General features: G+C 36.7%; 1 pseudogene; it reads left to right on the top strand.

Annotated features, from left to right (window-relative positions):
- The first annotated feature begins 16,828 nt into the window (after nucleotides 1–16,828).
- On the top strand, nucleotides 16,829–17,237 carry LOC109457096 (small ribosomal subunit protein eS12; annotated as a pseudogene).
- Nucleotides 17,238–25,364: the final 8,127 nt, after the last annotated feature.

Here is a 25,364-nt window from a genome sequence, read left to right as displayed (position 1 = left end):
TTATGAGACATATCCCCCCTATTGTGTGACTTTGACATTGTTAGTATCTTAGCTAAGGCTGCAACACACACACACACACACACACACACACACACACACACAAATACCATAGTTTGGGTGGCTTAAACAACAGAGATTTATTTTCTCACAGTTCTAGAGGCTTGGAAGTCCAAGGGCAAGGTGCCAGCCAATTTGGTTCCTGGTGAAGACTTACTATCTGCCTTGTAGGTGGCCACCATCTCCTTGGGTGCTGTGACCTCTTCCTTGTGTGCAGTGGGTGGTGTAGAAGGATGGGAGAGAAAGTAAGCTCTCTAGTGTTCTTAGAAGGGCACTAATCCCATCATTAGGGCCCACCCTCATGACATCATCTAACCCTGATTACCTTTCAAAGGCTCCATCTCTGAATACCATCATATTGGGAGTCAGGGCTTCAATGTACGGATTTGGGGGGAATGCAAGCATTTGGTCCAGAGCAGTTAAACTGCTAGCATGCAGGTAATTAGAAAGATGTTGATTTCATTCAGGACTGAGATTTTTATGAGAGGATAAAAGGAAAAGACAAATATAACGAAATCTGGACTATAACAAAACTGTGATTCTAATATGATTTAAATTGGACATAAAGGGAAAGAAGAGAGGAGAGAAGTGATGTGTTGAGATAGAGAATAAGGATCAAAGGACTGGGTGATCTGTTAAGTACAAGAAGTAATCATAATGAAAATAGTTAAACAAGTAAGCCAAGAGAGGATATTGGAGATTGTGGTCATGGAGTAGTATGCTTGAATTAGCAATTTTGGAGTAAGAGCATTTATGAGTAATGACAAAATCTAAGGTTTGTAATCATGGTACTGTGTGGCAGTGGAGGGGTAGGGCTGGTAATGAAAGGAGGTAAAAAAAAAATCAGAAGTCAGAGTGTTGAGTGGCTGTTTATGTTGTGGTGAAGTCACCCAGAATTATGTCAGGATTTAGAAAACACAGTAGTTGCTGTGTTACCTTATCTTCAATAATTTAGGGAGCGAGAGATTAGTAGATGACGATTTACTGTCAAATTACCTAAACCTCAAGGATTGAGAGTAAACTTTGTCCGTTTGCTTGATTTTATTTTCTTTTTTACAAGAGGGTGGAGAAATAATGGTCTAGAAGTGGCAACAGAAATCAGGGAGAACACTACCTTCTGGCTCTGAGATATAAAAGGGATAAAAATATTTTAAAATGAAACACAAACATCTGTTTGGGAGTACAACAAGGGAAGCAGAGTCCACAGGGGAGATCTAGGTTTCCATTAAGGAAAGAGCGTGGAGGGACTACTCAGAAGAAGTGGAGGATATAAGGTAGTATTGGTCATAGAGCAACAGTACCAGAGGGCAACATGGAAGGGAATGGCAGACAAAGTAAAGGGCAAGGAAGCAAAACATGTTGGTACAATAAGGTATGGAGGGTGAAGCTGGCATTATAGGTTATGTTGAAGAGTACCTTGACAAGTTTCACAAATCGTTCTTTGTAAAAAAAAAATTTTAAATGAAAAAAATAAGGCTTACTCTTTGGGCAAAAACTGATGAAAACAAGGTGGATTTGGTCTTACAATTTCTTTGAGGAGTACAATACAGGCCCTTAATTCAGAGGGCTTCTTTTTTTTCTCTTTTCTTTTTTTATCTTGGAGAGAGGTGTTAAAAGTTACAGGCTCCAGACATTGCATAGATTCTATCATCAGTTAATCTTCAAAGCCATTCTGTGAAATAGGGACTGTTATATTCTCGCACTTACAAACAAGGAAACAGAGACTTAGGTTAAGTAATTTGCAGAAAGTCACACAATAAGTCACAGAGCCAAGATTAAAATCTTGACCTATTAGATGCAAAATGGATTTATTAGATCCATTCTTTTTCCTAACATGTTTTCCTGCCTTTTTGAGAAAGTAACTCAAAGTGAATTTTAAACACGATACCTCCTGCTTTGCATACATAGTGCTTCGAAATCAAGGATTGTATGCAACGACCAGTTGCATCACTCAAGGAATATAGAGTCTCTAGAGCAGAGGTGTCCGAACTGCGGCCTGCGGGCCAACTGCAGCCCACAATCCATTTTTAATTGGCCTGCAGCAAATTCCAAAAACATATTTAGTTTACTTAAATAAACCAGGTGAGGCAATGCGTACTTCACCTCGAGTGAGTGGCCCGGCTGTTTGTGTATTTTACCACATATGGCCCTTGGTAAAAAACATTGAAAAAAGTTTGGACACCCCTGCTCTAGAGAGTTGAGAGCAGCACAGCTCAGGCTTTCATAATGCTTCATAAAAACTGAGGAATGATTTTCACCTTAGAGCTAGCAACACAGTCAGCTTAGGAAGGGCAGCATTTCTTTCATTTCTTTCCTCCCTCTTACCTTTCTCTTTGGACTAGAACCTTAGCCTCATATTGTAACAGATTGAATTATTTTACACAAAAGGAAATTATTGTCAGCATTCTCCATCACATTAATTTCGTTTTCTACCTACTTCCCTCATCTTCTGAGTTAATATCACAAATGATCAACGTTTTTCTATGTACCTTAATGACAATAAATACTCAACTACAACATCATAGTACAAAATAATATATCGTAGTGTAGTTATGTCATAATTTACTGGATCAACCCCACATAGTTGAACTTTTAGCATGTTTCCAATTATGTTATTATAGACAGCATTAGCATTGTAACATCTGCATACGAGTATCCATGGTTACTACTTTAAGGGAAATTCTTGTATACACTTTTGATTCAGAAAACGTGTTGAGTCAAAAAATATGAAAAATTGTAATGGATACAAATTAAATTTTTCTCTAGAGATGTTTACCAATTTATATTTTTATTAATAGTACATAAAAACATTTTTCTACACTCTTGCTCATTTGGAACTATCATTCTCTTTACTGTTTTTCCATATAAGCAAAGGTCAATATCTTATTTATATTTTTTTATCAGTAGTGAAATTGTACAGTTGTTTCATGTACTTATTGGTCACTTATATTTTGTCTTTGGATTTTACCCATTCATGTCTTTTGCCCATCTTTTCCCAAAGAATATTAGTCTTTTTATAGTGACCTTATCATATTGGTCTATTGTATATATAGCAAATACTTTTTCTAGTTTGTTGTTGCCTTGTTTGTGGTGCCTATACAGTTATTATATACAGTGACATTTGAAATGTTTTATATAATCTAAATTCATCAGTCTTTTTTATACTGGTTTTTCCTTTGGTCATTTAGAAATGCCTTTGCCACCCCCAACATCATACAGATATTTTATGGTGTCTTTTTTACATCAAAAATAGTTCATCTATTGTTCTCATTAAAAATGTATTTCTGCCAAAATTTATATACACTATAGCTCTAGGAGGACAGATATTACATTCATTATGTTTAGCCTCTGGCATGTCATTGTTAGTAGTCAATAAATATTTTTTGAATAAAAAGTGTTCATCTATACGGAATACATGAAGGTGTGAAATTAGGATATAAATTTATTTTTTTCAAATGATTAGCCACTTGTCTAATTCTACTTAATAAATTATCCATCTTTTCCATTGTACAGATTTGAAATATTAAATTTCTCATGTAATAATTTTTAAGTAATAATTTTGTGTTTGTAATAAAGACTTGTGTTCATGATAATAAATCCACAGAGACAACATAAATATTTCACAACTTCTTTCCTGCTATCTCTCCAGACATACAATAGAGATAAATGTACCTAATTTTACCCAGATGCACTCATGATACTTGCAGTCGATACATACTTTCACCATCTGTCAAATACATTTTGTATTTGTTTATAATGCTTTCTAACTTGCAAAATTTTTGTATTTTTATGCAGTCAAATTATGTATTTTTATTTTTATGGTTTCTGGGTTTTCATGCTTAGAAAAGCTTTCTGTATGCTTAAATTTTAAAAATGTAAACCTATGTTCTGTAATATGTGAACTTACCTTGATGTAAGAGTCAATTGATGAAGAAACCTAACTTTTTCAAATGGTGAATAGTTATCCAATATTGGTATTAAATAATGCATCCTTTCCCCCTGATATGAAATGCTACCTTTGTTAGGTACTAAATATTTGCATATATTTTAATCTAATGATGGATTTTCTACTGTGATCCATTGATTTATCATTTGTGAACTACTGGTACCAAAATCTAAGTACCAGAGCCTTATGATTCTTTTAAATATCTAGTATTAATATCGCCTAATTATTCTCTTTTGGAATGTTCTTAGGTAATTTTAGAACATGTATTCTTCCATATAAACATTAGAATCATTTTGACATATGCTCTCCCCAAAAAGCCTAGAGAAATTCTGATTAGAATTGCATTGCATTTATAGATTAAGTAAAAAAAAAAATAGCATCTTTCCAATATTTGCAATGTTCTAAGACCATGGTATGTCTTTTTATTTCCTCACATATTCTTTTATTTCACTTGGTGGAGTTTTGTAGTTTTTGTCATAGAGTTCTAGATTGATACTATGCTAGGTTTATTTTTTCTTTTATTATATTTCTAATTCATTTTAATTTTTACATAGGAAAGTCATTCATTTTTGCACAATTACCTTTCTAAATGCACTTATTGTTTTTAATAGGTTTTCAGTTGATTCTCTTAGTTTTACATCATCTGAATTTATTTATGTAGCATTAATAATATTGACAAATACTTGGTAAGTACTCAATAAGCATCAGTTATAATTCTTATTATTATTTATATTATATCAATTAGAAATAGTGTCAGAAAGACTACATTTTCCATGATGAAGTACATAGGTTTACATTTTCAGATTTTGGCAAAATGATTCCAAATTTTATCTGTAAGTATAAACATGCAAATATGACCAAGATGATTTGGTAAAAGAAGAGTAACAAAGGAAGACTTGCTTTATCAGATATTAAAATATGTTGTAAAATATATAAAATATTATAAATAGCAAAATACTACCTCAAAAACAGAAAGATTAATGGTAAGTTTGGTGGAGTTATACACAAATCTTTTTAACATCAAGAATTTATTTTCATACCTAAAAATGTGTGAATACCAATTCTACAAAGTAATTTTTTGTAAGTTATCTTTGACAACTCATAAAAAATAATCATCTTGGGAATATTTTGGTAAAGGCTAAACATCAGTGAGAAATGGATTGCTAACAAACTTAAAAAAATGTATTTTTCAATTACAGTTGACATATTGGTTTAGGTGTACATCATAGTGATTAGACATTTACATACCTTATGAAGTGATCACCTTGGTTACTTTAGTACCCATCTGACACCATACACAGTTATTACAATATTATTGACTCTATTCCCTATGCTGTACTTTACATCGCTGCGTCTATCATTATAACTGGCAATTTGTACTTCTTAATCCCTTTCACCTTTTTCACCCACACAAACTTCTAAATAGGATTTTAAGCCATGATGTCAAAAATGTCAAAAGAATAGTGCTTTAATTCTTCTTGCAGATAGACTAAATGAGACTTGTTTCTCTTAAAATAACTTTCAAGAAAATTCTCCCTGAGAGATTCGTAAAGTCAAGAGAATTAAAACACATTTAGTACCAATTCATGTCCACAGCTGAATTTTGCTTATGCAAGCTTAAAATGTGTCAAAATGACAATGATAGTAATGATTGCTCCCTGAATTTTTCTGGGTCAATTTAATCATATATATAGTCATGTATTTATTTAAAGGACTGTTGCTGTCATTTGGGTTCATGATAATATTCAGTATCCTCTACTTGCTTGCTCCTTATTTTAACCAAACTATTCTAAACATTTTCATGATTTTTTTACTTTTTGAAGTTAGCTCTCTACCTCAAAACAAAAATTAAATTATAATATGATGAAAGGAAAAAAACCTGATTGATATTTATGCACTGGAGCTTACAACATTTCCTAGTTTATAACGTTTCAAAGTTCATGCATGACCTTGCATTACAAAGCATGAGATCAAATAAAGATATTCTTCAAGGTGAATGTTCATTGAGTAAGAAGAGGGTTGCCATCTAAAATAAAGCGAACTAAACTGTGCCAAAAGTCAGCCAGTTTAGGTATTTATAATCATTATTTTGTGTTTTGCCTTTTATTTTTACTACTTATTTGTTTCTTTTCTCTCCTGCTACACTGTAGCAGGGAAGGAGCTCTATCTATCTTGTCCGCTTCCTTAATCCCCAAAAGCCTCTGACCAGAATAGAGGCTTAATCTATATTGATGATTAATCTATATTAATGAATAAGGTTGAGCTGTGTGTTTACTTCACCAAGAGTTAACAAGAGGCCTAGGGACGAAGAAAGCAAAAATGGAGAGTTACTCTAAAATAATCCACCTGCTCCTTGCCTCTGATCTCAATCCCCTCCCATTCAAATTCCATATTGCCACTAGAGTGAGCTTTCTAAAGTGTCTAGAAAAATAATTCTGACCATGATACTTTCCTGACTAAAACCTTTCAGTGATTCACAACTACCTAAGAAGTATGGTCCAAACTCCTTTGCAAATCAGGGCTTCAGAGTTCTGGCTTCTGTTACCCTTTCAGCCTTTTCTCCTGTCACCGGTCCTACCTAACCAAGTGCCCCAGGTGTCATATATCTAGATATTGCTATCTTAGCTTTGTTTTTTTGTTTTTAAGATTTTTTTTTATTATTATTGGGAAAGGGGAACAGGACTTTATTGGTGAACAGTGTGTACTTCCAGGACTTTTTTTCCAAGTCAAGTTGTTGTCGTTTTAATCTTAGTTGTAGAGGGCAAAGCTCAGCTCCAGGTCCAGTTGCTGTTGCTAGTTGCAGGGGGCGCTGCCCACCATCCCTTGCGGGAGTCGAGGAATCAAACTGGCAACCTTGTGGTTGAGAGCCCACTGGCCCATGTGGGAATCGAACCAGCAGCCTTCGGAGTTGGGAGCATGGAGCTCTAACCACCTGAGCCACCGGACTGGCCTGCTATCTTAGCATTTTAAAGGCAGTATTTTTCTTCATATTTTTACCTCTGTATGATAAAAATAAACTCATTAGTTGCTAACTATGTACTGGAATATTTTCATATGTTATTTCATTTAATTCTTATAAAAACCCTGTAAGGGACTGCTTTATCTCCGTTTTACATATGTAGAAATTGAGACCTAGTAAAATATAAATTCTTTACATTAGTGTGCTCATTGGTCAGTAAAGATACTAACTTTTTGTCTTTGATGTCTGCTTTAAACACTTCCCTAGTCTGATTTGCCTTTTAATTATTTTTACCAACAGAAATTTTGTCTTTATGTTGTAAAATCTGTCAAAACTTTCCTTAGTGATTTTTTTCTATTCTAAATTTAGAAAGTCCTCTTTTCCTTGGCAGTTTGATACATCATATATAATTCTCTTCTAATTTGTTTTCTTTTCTGTTTACTTTAAAACGAATATCCAGAAGTACCTTAGTAGGTGGCCTAAGGTTAAACAAAATCTAAATGGCTCTATTTTCATATAAATAGCCAATTACTCAAATACAATTTATTGAAAAATCCCTTTCTTCACCATTACTTGTCTTTGTTTGTTTGTTTCCTACAATTTACTTTCTAATGTAAACAGAGTTTACTCCTGAATTACCTGTTCTGTTCCATTGGTCTGATTATCCAGTTTTGTGCCAATACCATATTGTTTTAAGTATACTAGGAAATGCTAATTCTTCCTCAATATTTTATCATTAGATTTGGACATCTTCCATCTTTAAGTTTTAGTATGTAAGTGTTATGGATAGGCACTAAGGAATGCATCTTTTATAATTAAGTTATGTTCCATAAATAAAGACATTTCAAAGATCTCTTGTATGGTGACTGAGTATTATCCCTTAGATTAGTGTTTAAAAGAGTGCTTTAGTGTGTCCATAAACTCCAAGGTACCTGGGTGACAAGCTATTCATTAACAATCTGACTGCAGAAATTCAGCTAGAAAGTGTTATCATTTTATTGAGTGTATAATGGCTTATTATTAACTTTCTTTTAAAAATTCATAGTCACTGTTATCTTCCCTGACCAATTCTACTCTTGGCTGAAGTTTTCCTTCTTACTACACACCATGTTTAGGACAGCAATAGTATTCACCGAATACTGTATTATGTAAAAACACTGTTTTCCATCAACTCATAAGTAAAAATTATGGGCTTATGGAATGTCAGAATGGTAAGGGGTAAAAAAAGACCTTAATGTATGTGCATTCGTGCCTCCCACCCTATGTCTTTCCTTATTCCCCCAACTAACTCCATTTCCCCAAACAATTCCTTTGCTTCCTTTATAATAACCACATAAATCCTGTAATCTTCTTGACTTATTTAGAAAGGCTAGTGTTTTTTTTCCTTTTAAAACATCTAACTTAATTTATATTCGGGTTTTGACTGCCTCATCACAACAAAGAAGGCACATTTTCATGAAGTTTAATTGTAAGATTGAGATTCTTAGAGTAGAATTTTCTCACTGCCACATTGGTTAAGAATTGAACCTAGCATTATGGATGAAGGACCTTAGACAGGTATTCTGAGAAAACTGATATCTAGATCCACTAAGAACTAATTCTCTGGGATTTTGTTTTTTGTCTGTCCTTTCTAAATTGTAGAACTTCATTATGAAGCCACTAAAGTAGGACACTGATGTTTCTTCATGATCCTAGATCCTAGAATCAGCATACAAGATACACTCTTAGTCTATATTCAAGAAAACATCAAGGATACATGGAATTGTACTATCCAGACATCTTGACTAAGGCTCTATGCCATTATTCCCAGGCTGATAGCAAAAACTCCTTCCACACACACTCTACCCATAGAGACTATGCCAGTACCTTACTGGATTTCATTAGCAACTTTCCCAGGTCTCAAGGCTACCTTGAGTGCCATGTCATTCAGAAATAATCTCTGAAACCTGCCCATCAAATCATTCAAATATATTCCAGCTCATTATTTTTAACAGACCTAATTCAACTTTTAAGACACTGTTGAAAATATATAATAATTGTTGGTTCAGGTTGGTTTAAAGTCTTCATGAATTTGAATTGCTTTCCTTGACACATTGATGGAGACCATTTTAAGTTCCCTTCCAACAGCAAAACAATGCACCTCAAATATTCATCCTCTCAAACTCTAATATAGGTTCACTTTGCATTAATTTATGTGATTCATTTAAGGGAAAAAAAATAAATGTGGAAATATGAGTATAGGCTCTCAAAAAAGAAAGAGGCCCTTAAGTAGTACACTAGCTGTCTAAAAACTCTCAGTTCCGCTTCTTGAACATATAATGTTGTTCTGAACCTGAGGAAGTATAGAGAAGTGGTTAAAGATGTGAGTTCTAGAGTTCACATTTCTGTAGGGGATCCTGTATTCAACTTTCTGTTTTGCTACTCACTTACTGTGTGGTATACAGACTTTAACTTCAGTGAATATTAGTCGCCTCGTTTTTTTGTTTGTTTGTTTAATTGGGGAATATTGGGGGACAGTGTGTTTCGCCTGGGAGTTGTCCTTCAATCTAGCTGTGAAGGATGCAGCTCAGCTCCAAGTCCAGTCGCTGTTTTCAATCTTTAGTTGCAGGGGGCACAGCCCACAATCCCATGTGGGAATTGAACCGACACCCTTGTTGTTGAGAGCTCATGCTCTAACCAACTGAGCCATCCGGCCGCCCCACTGGCAGCTCAGTGGCAGCTTGTTGTCTTCGATCTAGTTGTGGAGGGTGCAGCTCACTGGCCCATGTGGGAATTGAACCGGCAACCCTGTTGTTCAGAGCTTACGCTCTAACCAACTGAGCCATCCAGCCGCCCCATAATATGAATATAATCACAGCCCTACTTGTGTCAGGATTAAGTGAGAAAACATCTGATTTAGAGCTCAATAAATATTAGTGATTATTTTTATTTTCTTTCCTTAAATGCATTAGGAGCTCCATTGAGGGCAAGGACTAACTCACTTCTCTTTATATCTAGAATGCTCAGTGCAATTGCTCAATAAGTTGAGCAATTGTTAAATTTGTTAAATTTTGTTATTAAATTTTGTTATCATGGAATTGTTAAATATGAGAGAACTACCTGCAACATGTTATAAAAAATTTTTTAATAATGCATTTCCTGTCGAGCAGAAGCAGGAACTCCTTCCAATACTGGTCACGAAGTTTGATCATACCAGAGTCTCCAAATATTTCCAAATTATGTAATATCTTTCTCTTCAGTAACGATGATTTGCTATATGCAAAACTAAATGTGATTAATTTACACCTTTGTAAGATTTTTTAATATATAAAAAGTCATAAGTGAAAAATGATTCCTTCGTGAAACCCCATGTCCGGATTCTTTAATTTGCAATACTCGTATGTACACAAAACTGAAAATCAAATCTGCAGAGATCAAAGAATTTCAGAGATGCTCTTAAGCATTTTTTTAAAAATATGAAAGCATTATTTTCTTCATAGTCTCAAAAGATAGGAATCTTTGTGAGAATGCCAAATGAAGGCAGTGAAGTTGTTTGCCAGCGAAGACCTTGTAATATTGTTTTACAAATGTAAAATGAGGGTTGAAAAAGAGCAGTGCCCAATAGGATACAATGAGGAAAAAAACAAGGGGATGAGCAATGGTATTGATTTAGCCATTCCTTAATTCAGTAAATATTTACTGAGTGCCTACTGTGCTTCATTTCATGCTGGGAAACAGAAGAGCAAAGTAGAGATAGGCTGCTTTTTTTCATAGAGCTTATATCTCAATGGGGAAGACACATGTTTTAATGAGCAAAAATCACAATTGTGATATAGAATAGGAGGGAGAAGTATAAGGTACTTTGTGAACTACTAACGAGATAACCAAATCTAATCAGGAAACATAGGGAGCATTTCCCTGAGGAAGTGAGTTTTAAACTAAGCCAGAAGAATGAATTCATGTTAGCTACGTGATGGTGTGTGTGTGTGTGTGTGTGTGTGTGTGTGTGTGTGTGTATCCAAATGCATGTTGGGAAATTGGGAGGGATGGGAGAGGGTAGCTAAAGACTGCTTCAGGAGGGCAAGCAGCAGGAACACAGAGCACAGCAAAGTTCCAGCTTACTGACAGAAGGTCACTGGCTGGGTCACTAAGGAACAGAGATATGTACCCTAAGGCTAGAGAGGTATGCAAAAGCCAGATCTTGGAGGGCCTTTGAAATTGAGCCTGAGAGTGATGGAAAAACCATTGCAAGTCTTGCCTAGAGGTATGACATGGTAGTATGTGCATTTTTACAAGTTACTTTTGCTGCTGTGTGGAGGGTGAATCAGAAGGGTTATAGAATGCATGTGGAGAAAGTAGTTAGGAAGCTCTGATAATAGCCCAAATAAGAGAGGATAGTGGTTACAGTGGTTTGGACAAAGTTATTGTTACTGTTAAGAAGATGCATTCAGATTGAACATAGAGAGTAAGGCAGAAGGGGTTCCAGGACCCCTCCCCCCACCCCAGGTTCCTGACGCAAAATAAATGGTGGTTCTGTGTACTTAGCTGTGCATGCTAACCAAGAAACCAAACTGCGAACAGGATCAAAATTTCAATGCTCAATGTGAGACGCATTGAGCTATTCAGGTGGCAATTTCCACAACACGATCTTTAGAATTTACTGTCTTTTAACAATATCAAAGAAAATGAAGAATGAAGAAACTTGACTGTAGAATAGTAAGCATGTTCACCTTTGCCATATGATGAAATGGTAACATGGATAATATACTTGGCTTGGGTGAGCACTACTTGATTCTAATGCACAGCAATCAATAAAATAAAAGGAACAAAACTAGAAATGATATAAGAATAATAATAACTGCAAACTAAATGCCAGTTCCTAAAAAAGAACACTGCAGTATGACTTGCCAATCAGAAGGGACACAATAACTACAAGGTCATGGCATGCAATGTCAAGCAATAGAGACAATACAGTCAAATATTTGGCAGAATTACAGAATAGCTCGCTGGGAAGGACTAACACAAGGGAAACCAACTAAAAGATAAGAATTGGAATTCATCAGTGTCTCATGAAAAGGTCACACAACAAATTAAAAGTTTTGTATTTTTTTTTACATTACTGTAGTTAACATCACCCCCTCATTTTCTATGTGTTAATACCACTTAAGGTATTTTAACAGATAATTTTATTGTTAGTCACAACAAAAATGCAATTTGTAATGAGCAATACTTCTTTCACCCTTTTTTCAAGTATTGCACAATAAAACAAGCCTGGGGCCTCAGCTGTAGAATCCTAGCTAATTGGATTGCAGATGCTACTAAGGCAAATAAATAAGAATGCACTCTAGAAACTGTAGCCCTTTAATGGTAATTAAAACCGGCAAGCCTGACTAATCAAGGACAAAAATAAAATCAAGATGAAAAAAACTTGACACAAAGGTGAAGAGAATATGATTACAACTGTCCCCATAACAAGTATTCCACACTAGCCCACCTGAAATCCCCAGCGTTAGAATCCCCTCCCAATAGGATAGAAAGAACAACAAACTCAGCATTATAAAACCTATGTTATTACCTTGACCCTTTATCTAACCGATTGTGTGGTGTTGGTCAAGTTCCTTAGCATTTCATAGGCTCTGTAATGAAGCAACAACGTTAAATGTCCTCTAAGTTCACTTACAAACCTAAAACACCCATAAATCTAGAGAGAAACAGAAATACCCTACATTAAAAACCATTTTACAGAAATAATTTTAAAAGCATTAATATTCAAGGATTTCCAAGATCTTAATTACACCATTCAAAACTTTCCTCGGCTCTATTATGTCTTGGCTCAAATGAGGACATCCTACTTAAAATTGTAATCTTTCCGTGACTGGCACACCCAGTCTCCTGTCTCTGCTGTTTCCCCCCATAGCACTTTCCACCTTTCAACATACTAAATCATTTTTTTGTGCTTTTGTCAAACTGCCTACCCCACCACCAAATATAAATTCTACCCGGGCAGGAAGTTTTGTTTTGTGAATGGATGTATGCCAAGCACATAACGTACAATAAGTGCTCAATTAGTGTTGTTGGCTGGATGAATGAGTGAGTTCCTAACACAGTTTAAAATGAAACATTCCCTACTTAAGCAACAGTTGGGAAAGCAGCTGTAACCAACTAGTATGTTCCTTTAGTTGGTTAGATCTACTTAGCACAATATCCTTAAATATGGAAGTATATTTTAAGCAGTTTTGTCTTTTTGAAATACCAACCTTTAAAAAAAAAAAAAAAAGTCTGTAAACATCAGCTCACTGAACTGATTTGACCTTGTTTCCAGGAGAGAGTTCATTTAAGATCAGGAAAGTTCAAAGTCAATGAATCATAAAGCAATTGAAAAACTAAAAAGGAAATGACATTTTTTATGAACTGTGCAAATTCAAAAACCATTTAGGGTAGTATTATTATGTCAGGAATTCCTCAGGTTTGGCTTATAAAGTAAGAAAATGATCAACTGGATATATACTAGGATTGATCCAACCAGATAAGTATTGAACCTCAAAGGAATTTGTCTTTAGGAAGAATCTTCAGAACAAATTTACTAGGCAAGTAAGAGAATTGGGCTCATTACTCTATAGCCACATTTCATTTTTAGCTGAAACTTCTCACAAGTCATTCACTAGTCTATTAATAATAATAACGACAAGAACAACAGAAGTAAAGGTTCAGAACTTATACACTCAGGCTGTAAGCTAACTGCTTTACATTCAGTGCCTCATTTTACAAATGAGGAATTTCAGCTGCAATGAGAATAAATAAATTGTCCCATGTCAAACGACCGGAACTTAAACTCAACCTTTTTAATGCTAAAGCCCATGTTCTTCACTGCAATGCTAGTTTGTCTCTGTTTCTAAAACTTAAATTTATCAGTGAAAGGAAAACTTTTTGCTACTTTTGAGGACATTCAAAACACATTTCTGTAGATTCTGAAGACAAACACACAGAAAAAGTTCCAACAACTTTATTTCTTGGCCGGCAGCATTGAAATTGCTTCAGAGCTTCTTTGGGTAATTTACTTTGAAAAGAACAATGCTCAATTAGCTGTAAAAGTTCAGTTTGCTTGTAAAAAAACAAAACAAAACAATCACCCTGTAATCCTAAAATTACACTAATAATTTTCATCCCTGAAAACACTCGCACACAACTTGAGGGGCTTTGTGCCCTTTCTTCTTCAAATCGTCAGCATCTAGCAGAGTGCCTGCCACATAATTAGTGCTCACTAGAAAATTTAAGAAAATGAGACTCAAGAAAGAAATAATTGCTCCAGCTAAGTTTGTCTTTATTTGTGTAGATATGCTTTAAAATGTCAAATAATATCATTAATGGGAGTTTCTCTAAGTCCATTCAACAAACAGAAATTGGGTGCCTACTATGTGTGCTCCACTTTGTATTAAGCACTAGCAGTAAATCACAGAAAAGGAGACAAGGCTCCTACCTTCAGAGAACTCCGCTTTTCAGGGGAATGTGTTCTTAACTGGTCTTCCTGCCGCCTCCCCTTATTATCTCCCTCAGGCAGAGATATGAGGTGGTTAAAAGAAAAAGTAACTCCAGACCTTTGATCTAGGTGATTCTTTGAGGTTGATATGGAAGGAGCAATTAGATGAAACACATCCAATTTACACAGAGAGTTGATGGCAAAACCAAAGCTAGAATCCAATTATTTCAGTCTACCATATTGTTTCCTTATTCCCTAAAGATCATCTCTATTTTCATCTTTCTTTCCTTAGAAGCACGCTAAAGATATTTTCAGGAATATGAGAGTTTTCAAAGAAATGTAGAATATTGAGAGTTCTCAATGTTACTTATTTTAGCGAGTTACTTTTGGCCTTCACGAAATGTGACTGCTCTTTAATAAACAGGAAATCCCACTGAGAGGTGAAAAACCATAACTAGGATCCTGGACCCTCACTAAAAAACAACCATTCTTCATATTTTGATGTATTTCTTTCTAGTATTACAGCAATTAATTTGCTTTACCCAGTTACTATCATCCTGTCACAATTTTCTCCTGACCTTTTCTTGCATATTAACATAGGTATTTTCCAATGTTATTACAAACTCTTTGTAAACATATTTTATATTACACTTTAAGTGACTGTATCATAATTTACTTAGCCATTCATATGTGGTTATTTAGATAACTTCTTGTTTTTCACTGTTATCAAATAAAACAGCAATGAACATCTACATCCTTCTGCCTGATTGCCCCCAGCCCCATATTTTAGATTATTTCTTTAGGACAGATTTCCTAAAATTGAATTGGGAAAACATATTTAAGGTATATATTGATGCAATTTTTCCATATGCATTATAATAATTTCTCTTCTCATCTATTTTACTTCACTCTTGTGAATACTACAGCCTCATTTTTCAAAACGTCTTTGCTGTTTTAATTTGCATTTCTTTGTACTTAGTGTGAACATTTCATATCCTTCTTTGTTCACCAGTGTACTATCGCCCTTTTGTGTGTGAATTTGCATCTTTGGTCCAGTTTCATTTTAACCTTTGGATTTTCTTGTCCATTTATATGTGCTCTTTATGTATTAAGAATATTAACTGACTGTGCTATTTGCAATAAACAGCTATTTGGTTAGTTGTTGCCTTTCAATTTGTATTTATTCAAGATAATTTTTATACAGAGGGTGCCAAAAAATGTATACACATTTTAAGAAGGAAAAAACTATTAAAATTATAGTACTCAAAATATATGGATAACAAAAAATGAGTACAACTCATGTGTATACATTTTGGGGGGCAACCCCAGTATTCTTTTTTGCCTTATTTAAAACAATTATTTATTGTTATTTCCATATCATTATTTTCTTTCATTGTCCATCACTAGCCCTTCCTAATGTTAAAAAAAAAAATTCAACTGAGTAAATTTAAAGACCTAATGGACTTTATTAAGCGATTCATGAAATGGGCCGCCTCCCATCTAGCAACTAGATGGGCACTCTGAGGAGTTGTTCAAAATGGAAGATGTTATAGGAAGAAGGGCGGAGCAAGGGAGTTATGTGGGGGGTGGGTGAGAAAAGATTATTTGGGGGTTGGGACATCTTTTCTTTGGGGGAAGAGAAGAGGAAGAGTTTTTATTGTGTAGATTGCCTCCTTTCTCTGTGGGGGAAGGAGAGGACCTATGTGGCTGATTACTGGTGCTTGACCGGATAATTCCACGCTAGTTGATTAATATTATGTTTCTGGGAGAGGTTGAAATGGCAATTAGATCAGATATTAAATCTAGGTTTGGTGTCACTCTTTCCCTGCTGCCACCGAGTGGCACAGGGGAGAGGAGAAGGCTTGGGTGTAGTCAAGATTTTGAAGCATGGCCTGGTTGGCACCCTCTCCATGTCCCTGGGCCTCACCTTTACTTGACCTACCTATAGCTTAACAATAGATCAACCCCTGCGGCTTGAGATCAAAATGTCCCCTCTCCCTCCCACTTCCGTTTTAGAAAATTACCTTGAAACTTATGATTAATATCCTTAGGCTTATTGAGCACAATCTCTGGTCTAGCATTCTTTCCAGGCTAATCCCATCATTATTCCTGGGTTGCTGACTACACCATAGAATCACGTGGACACAGGGAAGACTCCATGCAGATCCTGGGAATTGTTACATAGCCTCTGGAGGAATGCCCAGATTTTCCCTTAAAAACCCCAAGCCAGTCTGAGACTGTTAAGGCAATTTTTGGAGGTGTTAACCCGCTGCCTTCTCAGACCACCAGTACTCAGATAATAAACGCTTATTCCATGACCCAACTCCGGTGTCTATCTATTGGCTGAGCGGTACAGGCAGCATTAGTCCGGGTCTCTTTTGGCCTCCAGTTTCAATTTGGCTCCACCTGAAACCCAACACCCTTGGCTGAGGAAGGCATTGCTGCTGGAGGTGTAATGGACGTTAATACTGCTTTACAAGAGGCGCTGAAGACAGTGCTCATCTATGATGGCCCGGTACATGGAATTCGTGAAGCTGCCAAAGCCTCAGACAAGAGCCAAGGCCATCTTTGTGTGCTCGCATCCAACTACGATGAGCCTATGTGCAGTCAAGTTGGTGGAGACCCTCTGTGCTGAACACCAAATCAAACTAATTAAGGCTGATGACAACAAGAAACTAGCCGAATGGGTAGGCCTCTGTAAAATCGACAGAGGGAAACCACATAAAGTGGTTGGTTGCATTTGTGTGTTGGTTAAAAGCTATTGCAAAGAGTCTCAGGTCAAGGATGTCATCGAGGAACACATCAAATGCAAGAAATGAACAAATAAACTTGGCTTTTTTCTTTTAAATCTAGGTTTGGTATCATCATGGGCTTTTAGCGTGAGTGATGCTATTTGGGGCCTTTTTTTTCTTTAACACAAGTATCATGTGGTGCGGCCCGTGGGGTCTCAGTTCCCGCTCCCCACATAAAAACGCAGGATGCGGCTAGGCCAAAAAGGAACACCCATGGAGCCATAGGTAGGGGAGTCATACCATTATAGTCTCACTGGAGGCTGGAGTCACCCAACATGCGACCTGCTGTCTGCTTTTCTGCCAACTGACCGACTCCCACTCCCCAGTGTGGCCGTGGCAGTTATATCAGTAGCCAATGGCTAACTGGCTACGGCTGACGGCCAACTAGCCATAGCCCAAGGCCGTCTACTACCTGAGTCAGCACCTTTCCACGTGAGGCCAAGAGCCTTTGTCCCCACAACTAGTCATTACACTTTTACTCCTAAGTTCTTAATTTTTATTCCTGTCTTGGTATTCCATTGATCATCTTTGTTAGGATATTTGGATACAAATACTATGTATTCAATACCAAACACTTTTCAAGTCTTACCAGATTTGCTTCTTACAAAAACTCTAGGTGGATTCCGTTATTGTGTCCATTTTAATGGTGCAGTAATCAAGGTTTTGAGAAGCTGAGTAACCCATCCAAAGCCACTCAACTAAGTGAAATTCAACTTCAAATCCTCCTGAGCCCCACTTCGTCCTCATCTTCCCCTTGATCTTACTCCTTTGTCCTCTCGCCCATTAATTCTGTAATTCATTTTGAAAATCTGTGCTATTATGGTAGATTTATTTTAACAGAGGAGAGTGACTTACTCTTAGTGGTGATTTTCTAGTGGAGTTTTAAGGCTAAGAGACATTAGAGAGCTTTCAAAGCACCCTAATGATAGTTTAGGCAGCTGACCTACTAGCCTAACTTCTATAAAGTTGTCTCTGATATCAGACTCTTGATACTTAACATTTTCAACAAGCATTTATTGAATCTTTATATTTTGTAAGTTGCTGTACTGTTAAAATATAAAAAGAAATTCTTCATCATGTAAAACATTAATAATAAACAACAAATGAGAGGTATAGCTAATGAGCAGTAGAATCAGGGAGGGGTAGAAATCACATCTGACTAGTGTAGACAAAAAGATTCACAGAGGAGTAAAATTAGGCCTCTATTTGGCATTGATTTGACACAAGGCTAAGTCATTTAATTTTAAATTAAGTCGATTTATTATCTGATTACCATTTCAATGTTGCAGCATTGCCTAAATGATGTCAAGAGACATAACCACTTTCAAGATGACTCCAGTTAGGTTGCAAGTCCGGTCTTTTGTTTTTTTTAAGTGTACATGTGCATAGAAGCAATCTGATGTAATCCAATGTGAGTTTAGGTACAGTCATTCAATGTCCCTTGTCATTAAGACAGTCACATGTCCTTTATACATTAAAATCAACTACACCCAAATGTGTGGGTCCTGTATTGTTGCCACAACTGAGTCATTTGTCTTGCTCTTTGGACTGGAAATTTCAGGTGTATTCCTTATCTGACTCAGCTCAATTGAGCTTATCAACGTGAGTGTGCATTCCTTCTTTAATTCAGACTTAGATTGGCTAAATAGAAGAACTGGGAGAAATAGGGGCAATGACCTATTGAAGAAATCAGGGAAAGAAACACACAGGATTTATAACAAAGGAGGCATGGGAAGAACCTCCAGAAGAATTAAATATTCCTTCTTAGGAGAAGAAGGGAAAATAGATGAAAAGCATAATAGACAATTTGAAAGAGGGGCTTGAGAAAATAATGAAGGGTTGAGGAGTTAGGATATGACTATTCATCTAAACATAGAACAAGAGAACTTGCATGTTTTTTATAACACATTTTTAGTGGATGCTTGTCGATTGACAGAAACACATGTAATGGATTTTCTATTGATGGCAGAACTTAAAATCTGAAAATCCCACATTAAAGAAATATAAACATTTATTAACAACACATTTACAGAATCAAAAAGGAAGAAATTTGAATTAAGATTAATTTGTGCATTGTTTAATAGGCTACATAATAAAGAGAACTAATGAGAGTAGCTAAAATACTAGTTGGCCTTCCACATCTAATATATAATATTTCCATTCACTGGGAGAAACTCACTGTTTATCGTACTTATATGACAAATACTTTTTACATTTAAGATTAAGTTGTTTGATAGATCTTTGCATATTACTTTTGCTTGAGGTAGGGTAGAAAGGTGTGTTTCAGAAAAGGTTAATGTTATTTCAGGTGACAAACAGGTCCAAAGAGAATAAGGCAACTAGCCTGACAATAGTATTTATAGAATTCCTACCACTAGAAAAGTACTGTACTAACTGTTACACAAACAAATAAACAAGTAAATCACAATCTCAGTCTACCTGGGACAATAAAACTTTTATAAATAAAGTAATCTACAATCTCCCTGAAGACAGAATATAATGTTTAAATCATCTACCACTATAATTTAGCGCAATGTTTAGCACATGGCAGGCACTTAGTAAATGTTTGTGGAATACACACTAAACTGAAGCCCAGATTTATAGAGAAACAACTCAATAAATATAAATTCAAATGATTAAAATAAATTAAGCAGCATACAAAGTAAGAACAATGTTCTATTAGAACCAAAAAACTTTATACATAATTTTATATGTATGATACAGACCAAACAAAAGGGCTTCTCACTAGGAAACTCTAATTTTTCTTTTCCCTAGTGTTTTGGCTCTGTTGCCCCTGGTTATAATCATTTTTCAAATCAGTTTCTTGGTCATAAACAATAGATTGTTTTTAACCTGAGTCATAGAAATCCCCTACCCCCTGCTTTAGGTAATTATCCTAAAGCTTGTAATTAATGTCTGTTGACTATGTCATTGTACATAGCACAGTGCTCTTTCCAGATCTACCGTGTTCCCCCGAAAATAAGACCTAGCCCGACCATCAGCTCTAATGCATCTTTTGGAGCAAAAATTAAGACCCAGTCTTTTATATTATATATTATATTATATTATATTATATCCAGTCTTATAGTAAAATAAGACTGGATCTTATATTAATTTTTGCTCCAAAAGACGCATTAGAGCTGATTGTCTGGCTAGGTCTTACTTTCGAGGAAACACGGTAGCTCCCAGCTGAACAATAACTGAATGACTAGTTAAACCAGAGGAAACGCCAGGCTCCATGACGCTGAACAATTTTTCATCATGCAGTCACCCTGTGTCAATGGCTTTGAATCCTGCTTCTTGGGCCAACACTCCTAACTCTATTAACTAAAATCTGTGTCTCCTCATCTAGGGGCCGAGGGGATATAAGTGATGCCCCACCAAGACTTCCACTATATTCCAACCACAGAGGTCAACATGGTCCCCCAGGTGGATCTCTAGACCCCTTCCCTGCATCTAAGATCAGATAGTGCGAGAGTCCAGTGATTCCCCGATATGCAAGGACAATGCCCACATTCAGCAGGAAGCAGACACAGAAGAAGAGACCGCCTGTCCCTCAACTTCCCAACTCCCATAGAGACTTATGTGGATCACGTCTCTCAAGAGGGACATAAAGCAGACAGTTAGAGACAGGAATTGGGTCTCCGGCATAGGTCAGGTAACATTCCTGCATGTCCAACATAGTTCACGGAAAATTACCACCCAAAAGACCTCCCCTCTCCGCGCAAACTTGCCCTTGTTTACCATAACCATTAGCCATTATCAGTCACAGGTATCAATCAAGCAGTCCCACAATTAGACAGGAGTAGCCCTTTCTAGAGGAGAAGGAAACAAAAACTCCAAGTCCTCACCAGTCAGCACCTTTTGAGCCACTCTGCTGTTCAGGCCCGCTCCTATCTCTCTGGAGTGTATTTTCGCTTCGAATACACTGCTCTTTCACCACTATATTTCTGTGTCTCGTACAATTCTTTGCTCGAGATGCCAAGAACCTGCACACCGTGCCAAGAAGGGCCTGCTCTCTGGTAACACTTAGACCACACTTTCCTGAGTCAACCTGTTCATTCATTCACTTAATACATTTATTGAGCATTTACTGTTTCTGGTGGTTCTAGCAAAATAACGTGACATTTGAGCAAAGACCTGAAAAAATCGAGAAAAGGAGTGATACTATACAACTAACTTAAGGGATGAGAGTTTCAGGCAGAGGAGATGGTAAGTGCAAATGCCCTAAGCTGGGAACATGCTTGGGTTTTCAAGGAACAGAAGGCTGATGAGACTGGAACAGAATTAATGATAAAAGAGGAATAGGAGATGAGGTCAGAGGGGGCTAGATCACGTAGGGACTTGGGAAAAACTTTGCATTTTACTCTGAGTGGAGGAGGAAGCAGTTGGATAGTGAAAGAATTTGACTTGACTTACTCTTAACAATAGACCCTGGGGAAGGGAGGGTGGAGAGAGACTGTTAAAGGCGGGTAAAGATAGAAGCAGAGAGACCAGTTTTCATGTTATTGCAATATTCGTGGTGACAGATGCTGGTGGAAGTGGCAATGAAGGTGTGAAATAGTATTATATTTGTTTGTTTTATTTATTGTTTAAGTACTGGCTTTCCCCCTCTCTATTACTCTATTGAGTGTAACAGAGAATAAATACATGTAGTATATCCATAAAGGCTGAAGAATGTCAAGGAAAGGCAAAAATAGATTGAGAAGGGAGTATTATTATTAATATATAGCAGTTGTTGAGTATTTAGGGTGTTTCAGGTGCCGTATAAGCCTTCTAAATAAATAAATCACTTAATCTTACAATAACACTATAAGGTACACTAAGTCCTCTCTGAACATCATTGATGCGTTCTGTGACTTTAAACAAAAGGACGTATCATGAAACCAATTTTACCCTATGCTAATTGATATAAATAAGAGTTAAGTTTCTAGGGCATCTCATCAATGCTATAACAAAACAACCGTTGAATGAGATGACATTATTTGAGAACCTACTGTACCATTATTACTGCCTCTTTACCAAAGAGATAACAGAAAGACAGAAAAGTTAAGTAACCTATTCAAAAGTACACAGCAAAAACAGCAAAAATGGTACTTGAAGCTAAGTTTTTCTAACTCTAAAGCCCACATGGTGGAGCGGAGTCACATACTGAAGAGGACAATTATTGTAAACTAATTTAAAGATTTACATGTGGAAAGACACAGAGTGAAATAAAAGAGCAAATCATCTGAGAAGCGAATTTAGCTGAAATGGAATGAACATGTACAGCGTTTCCCTGAAAATAAAACCTATCTGGACAATAAGCCCTGGCATGATTTTTCAGGATGACATCCCCTGAACATAAACCCTAATGCATCTTTTGGAGCAAAAATTAATATAAGACCCAGTCTTATTTTGGGGGAAACACGGTATGTACGTTTTGGGGGCAAGGGAGAGAGTATAAGGAACTGAGGTGGACAAAGACAGTCAGAGGGAAGTAATGTGTTGTAGCCCTTATGAGCTAACTGGACACTCTTAGATCTGATACAGTTGATGGTAGGGAGCCATTGCAGTTTTTCTAAGATGCAATCATAAGATTCAAAGATTTCATAGGGCTTGAAAGGCAGTGTAGGGGAGTGTACCATAACATATACTATAGTGTGGGCTAATGGTGAAGAGATAGAGAGCTGCCCTGCTTTCAAGTCCTGGGTCAGGTGCTTACCCACCATGTGACTTTGGGCAAATAATGTAAACCTCAGTTTCTTTCACTGTAAAATGGGCTTCTTGTGAAGATTAATCTCTTTCAAGCGTCTGAGACAGATCCTCATATATGGCCCGTGCTTAGTAAATATTTATTATTATTATTATTCCCACAGGTATGTATAGGATAGACTGCAGCTGGAATGCAAATTTTGACTGTTGGGAGAGTAGACAAGTTGGTGAAAAGATTACATGCCGATGGAGGACAGAAAGATGCAGCATTATGGGGAAACACACTTCAAAAGGGAAAAATAGTCGCTTGAATGAAGGTGTCTGAGTGAAGACTTGGAAATGGGATGCTTGAGTTTTCTTGAGGAGCTGTCAAGTGCAGCTGTTACTTATTACTAGAAGTAGTGGGCAGTAATGGGAGACAGGAGTCAAAACCGTTAAAGGTCAAGGACTTGGAAGCAGCCAGAACTGTTCATTACTTTAAGTCCATCATATTTTATATCCATCTCCATGTCAGTGGAGCAAAGAAACTAAAAAATATATATAGTTGTCACGCGGGGCAGCCTACAGGGTCTCTGCTCCCGCTCCCCACATGAGAACACAGGATATGGTGAGGCCAAAAAGGAACACCCACGGAGCCATAGGTAGGGGAGTCATACCACTATAGTCTCTCTGGAGGCTGGATTGACACGATGTGCGACCTACTGTCCGCTTTTCTGCCAACCAACCGACGACTCTCCTAGACTCTCCTAGACTGGACTCCCCAACGTAGCCGCGGCAGTTATATCAATGGCCAATGGCTCAATGGTTACAGCTGACGGCCAACCAGTCACAGCTGACGGCCATCCAATCACAGTTGATGGCCATTTACTACCTGAGCCAGCACCTTTCTATGTGAGGCCAAGAGCCTGGAAACTGCTCTCTGGGGTTCTGTCCCCACAATAGTAAAAAAACAAAGCTTTATTGAAAGCTCTCTGGGCTAGCTAGTCTGAGCCTGAAACTATGTATATCCTTGGTAGAGATTTTCACTTGAAGCACAAGCCTACAGGCATAGTATAATCAGCTTATTATACTTCAAAAAATATCCTGCAGTTGTTTTAGGGAGGATTTAAGGTAGTTTACAAGTATACGTAAAATATAACAAGATCACACTAATTAAAGGTGGGACAAAGTAAAAGTGTAAACAGAGAGCAGAGACATAAATCAGATTAAAAATGCATGTGATGAAGAGAAAAGCTTTATACATTTGCCCCAGGTGGTCCACAGGGTTGGTGTTAAACCTTTAAGCAGTGAACCAGTGCTGTACACTTGCACATCCAATTGGAACATAGAGAAAATTAGTGACCTAATTAACGGTTTGTAAAGAAAGAAACCTGATTGTATGGCCAAAAAAAAAAAAAAAAATCAAGGCAAGAAAAATTCCGAATAAAGGATGGAAAAGAAAATTATGCCTTTGAAGTATGACTTAAAGAAAGCATGGAAAATACACTGCAGTAAAAAATAAAAGGGTTTTTTCGTAAACTTGTAGTGAGCTGAGGGGCAACACGTTAAGTCACAGAATGCAGACTAAAGGTCACAAAAAGATCTACTTTCCCCACGTTTATAAGAAGCATGAAAATGTCTGATGTGAGTTAACACTGCTTTATGAATTTGAATTGTGAAGATTACCCTAATTTTCATCAACTTGAAGAAGACAGTGGACAAGAAAAAAATAGTAAAATGGTAACAGTAAAGATGGAATTAAATTACAACTAAAAATAATATGCTAAAATACATGATACTTTAATAATCCGAATTAAAATGTGAGTTTTGAACAGCCTTGAGAAAAACAAGGACATTGATTTGATTGCTAAGATTTGAAAATATTACAGACTTTTATATACCATTTCCACCCTAAAATGTCCATTTCAATTCGCATATTAAAAAATCTTCCTATTTATTTTCTCCCATTTATCTTCAAATAAAAAAACGAACAGATAACCTCAGAAACTATCCAACATACTGAAGAAAGACTTTTGCAGAAAAATTTCACCGGGCCTTTTTAAAGGTGCTGCTGGGAAGGGAAGTTTAACTCGTTTTCACTGTAGAATGGGCGAGGTCGGAGATTGTTTTATTAACGGTACTAGATGCGACGCCAAAGAAAGTTTCCCTTACCTACTCGAGACCCAGGGAGCCATATCTGTATATCTATATATCTATATATCCTCTCTCTCTCGTGAACATGTAGAGACATAACTCTATAAATGTAAGCGCCCCCGATGATTCAGCTGATAGATGTTTCCCTGCTTGCCCTTTTGCGTTGGGGCGACGGTAGCAAGGACATTTCTCCTGCAAATTCAACCTGTTTCGCAACTTGTCGAGCAATTAGCTTTCAATAGAAGAGGGCGGGGAGCAATCCTGAGTGGTCTGGCTGATTGGCTGGACAGAAGAGCCCCAGGGTGTGACCTGCCCATTCCGGGCTCA

The sequence above is a fragment of the Rhinolophus sinicus genome, linkage group LG09 (assembly GCF_036562045.2).
Source record: "Rhinolophus sinicus isolate RSC01 linkage group LG09, ASM3656204v1, whole genome shotgun sequence".
Lineage (NCBI taxonomy): Eukaryota > Metazoa > Chordata > Mammalia > Chiroptera > Rhinolophidae > Rhinolophus > Rhinolophus sinicus.
The sequence above is the reverse complement of the archived record's forward strand: the minus strand, read 5'-3'. Positions and strand labels throughout refer to the sequence as shown.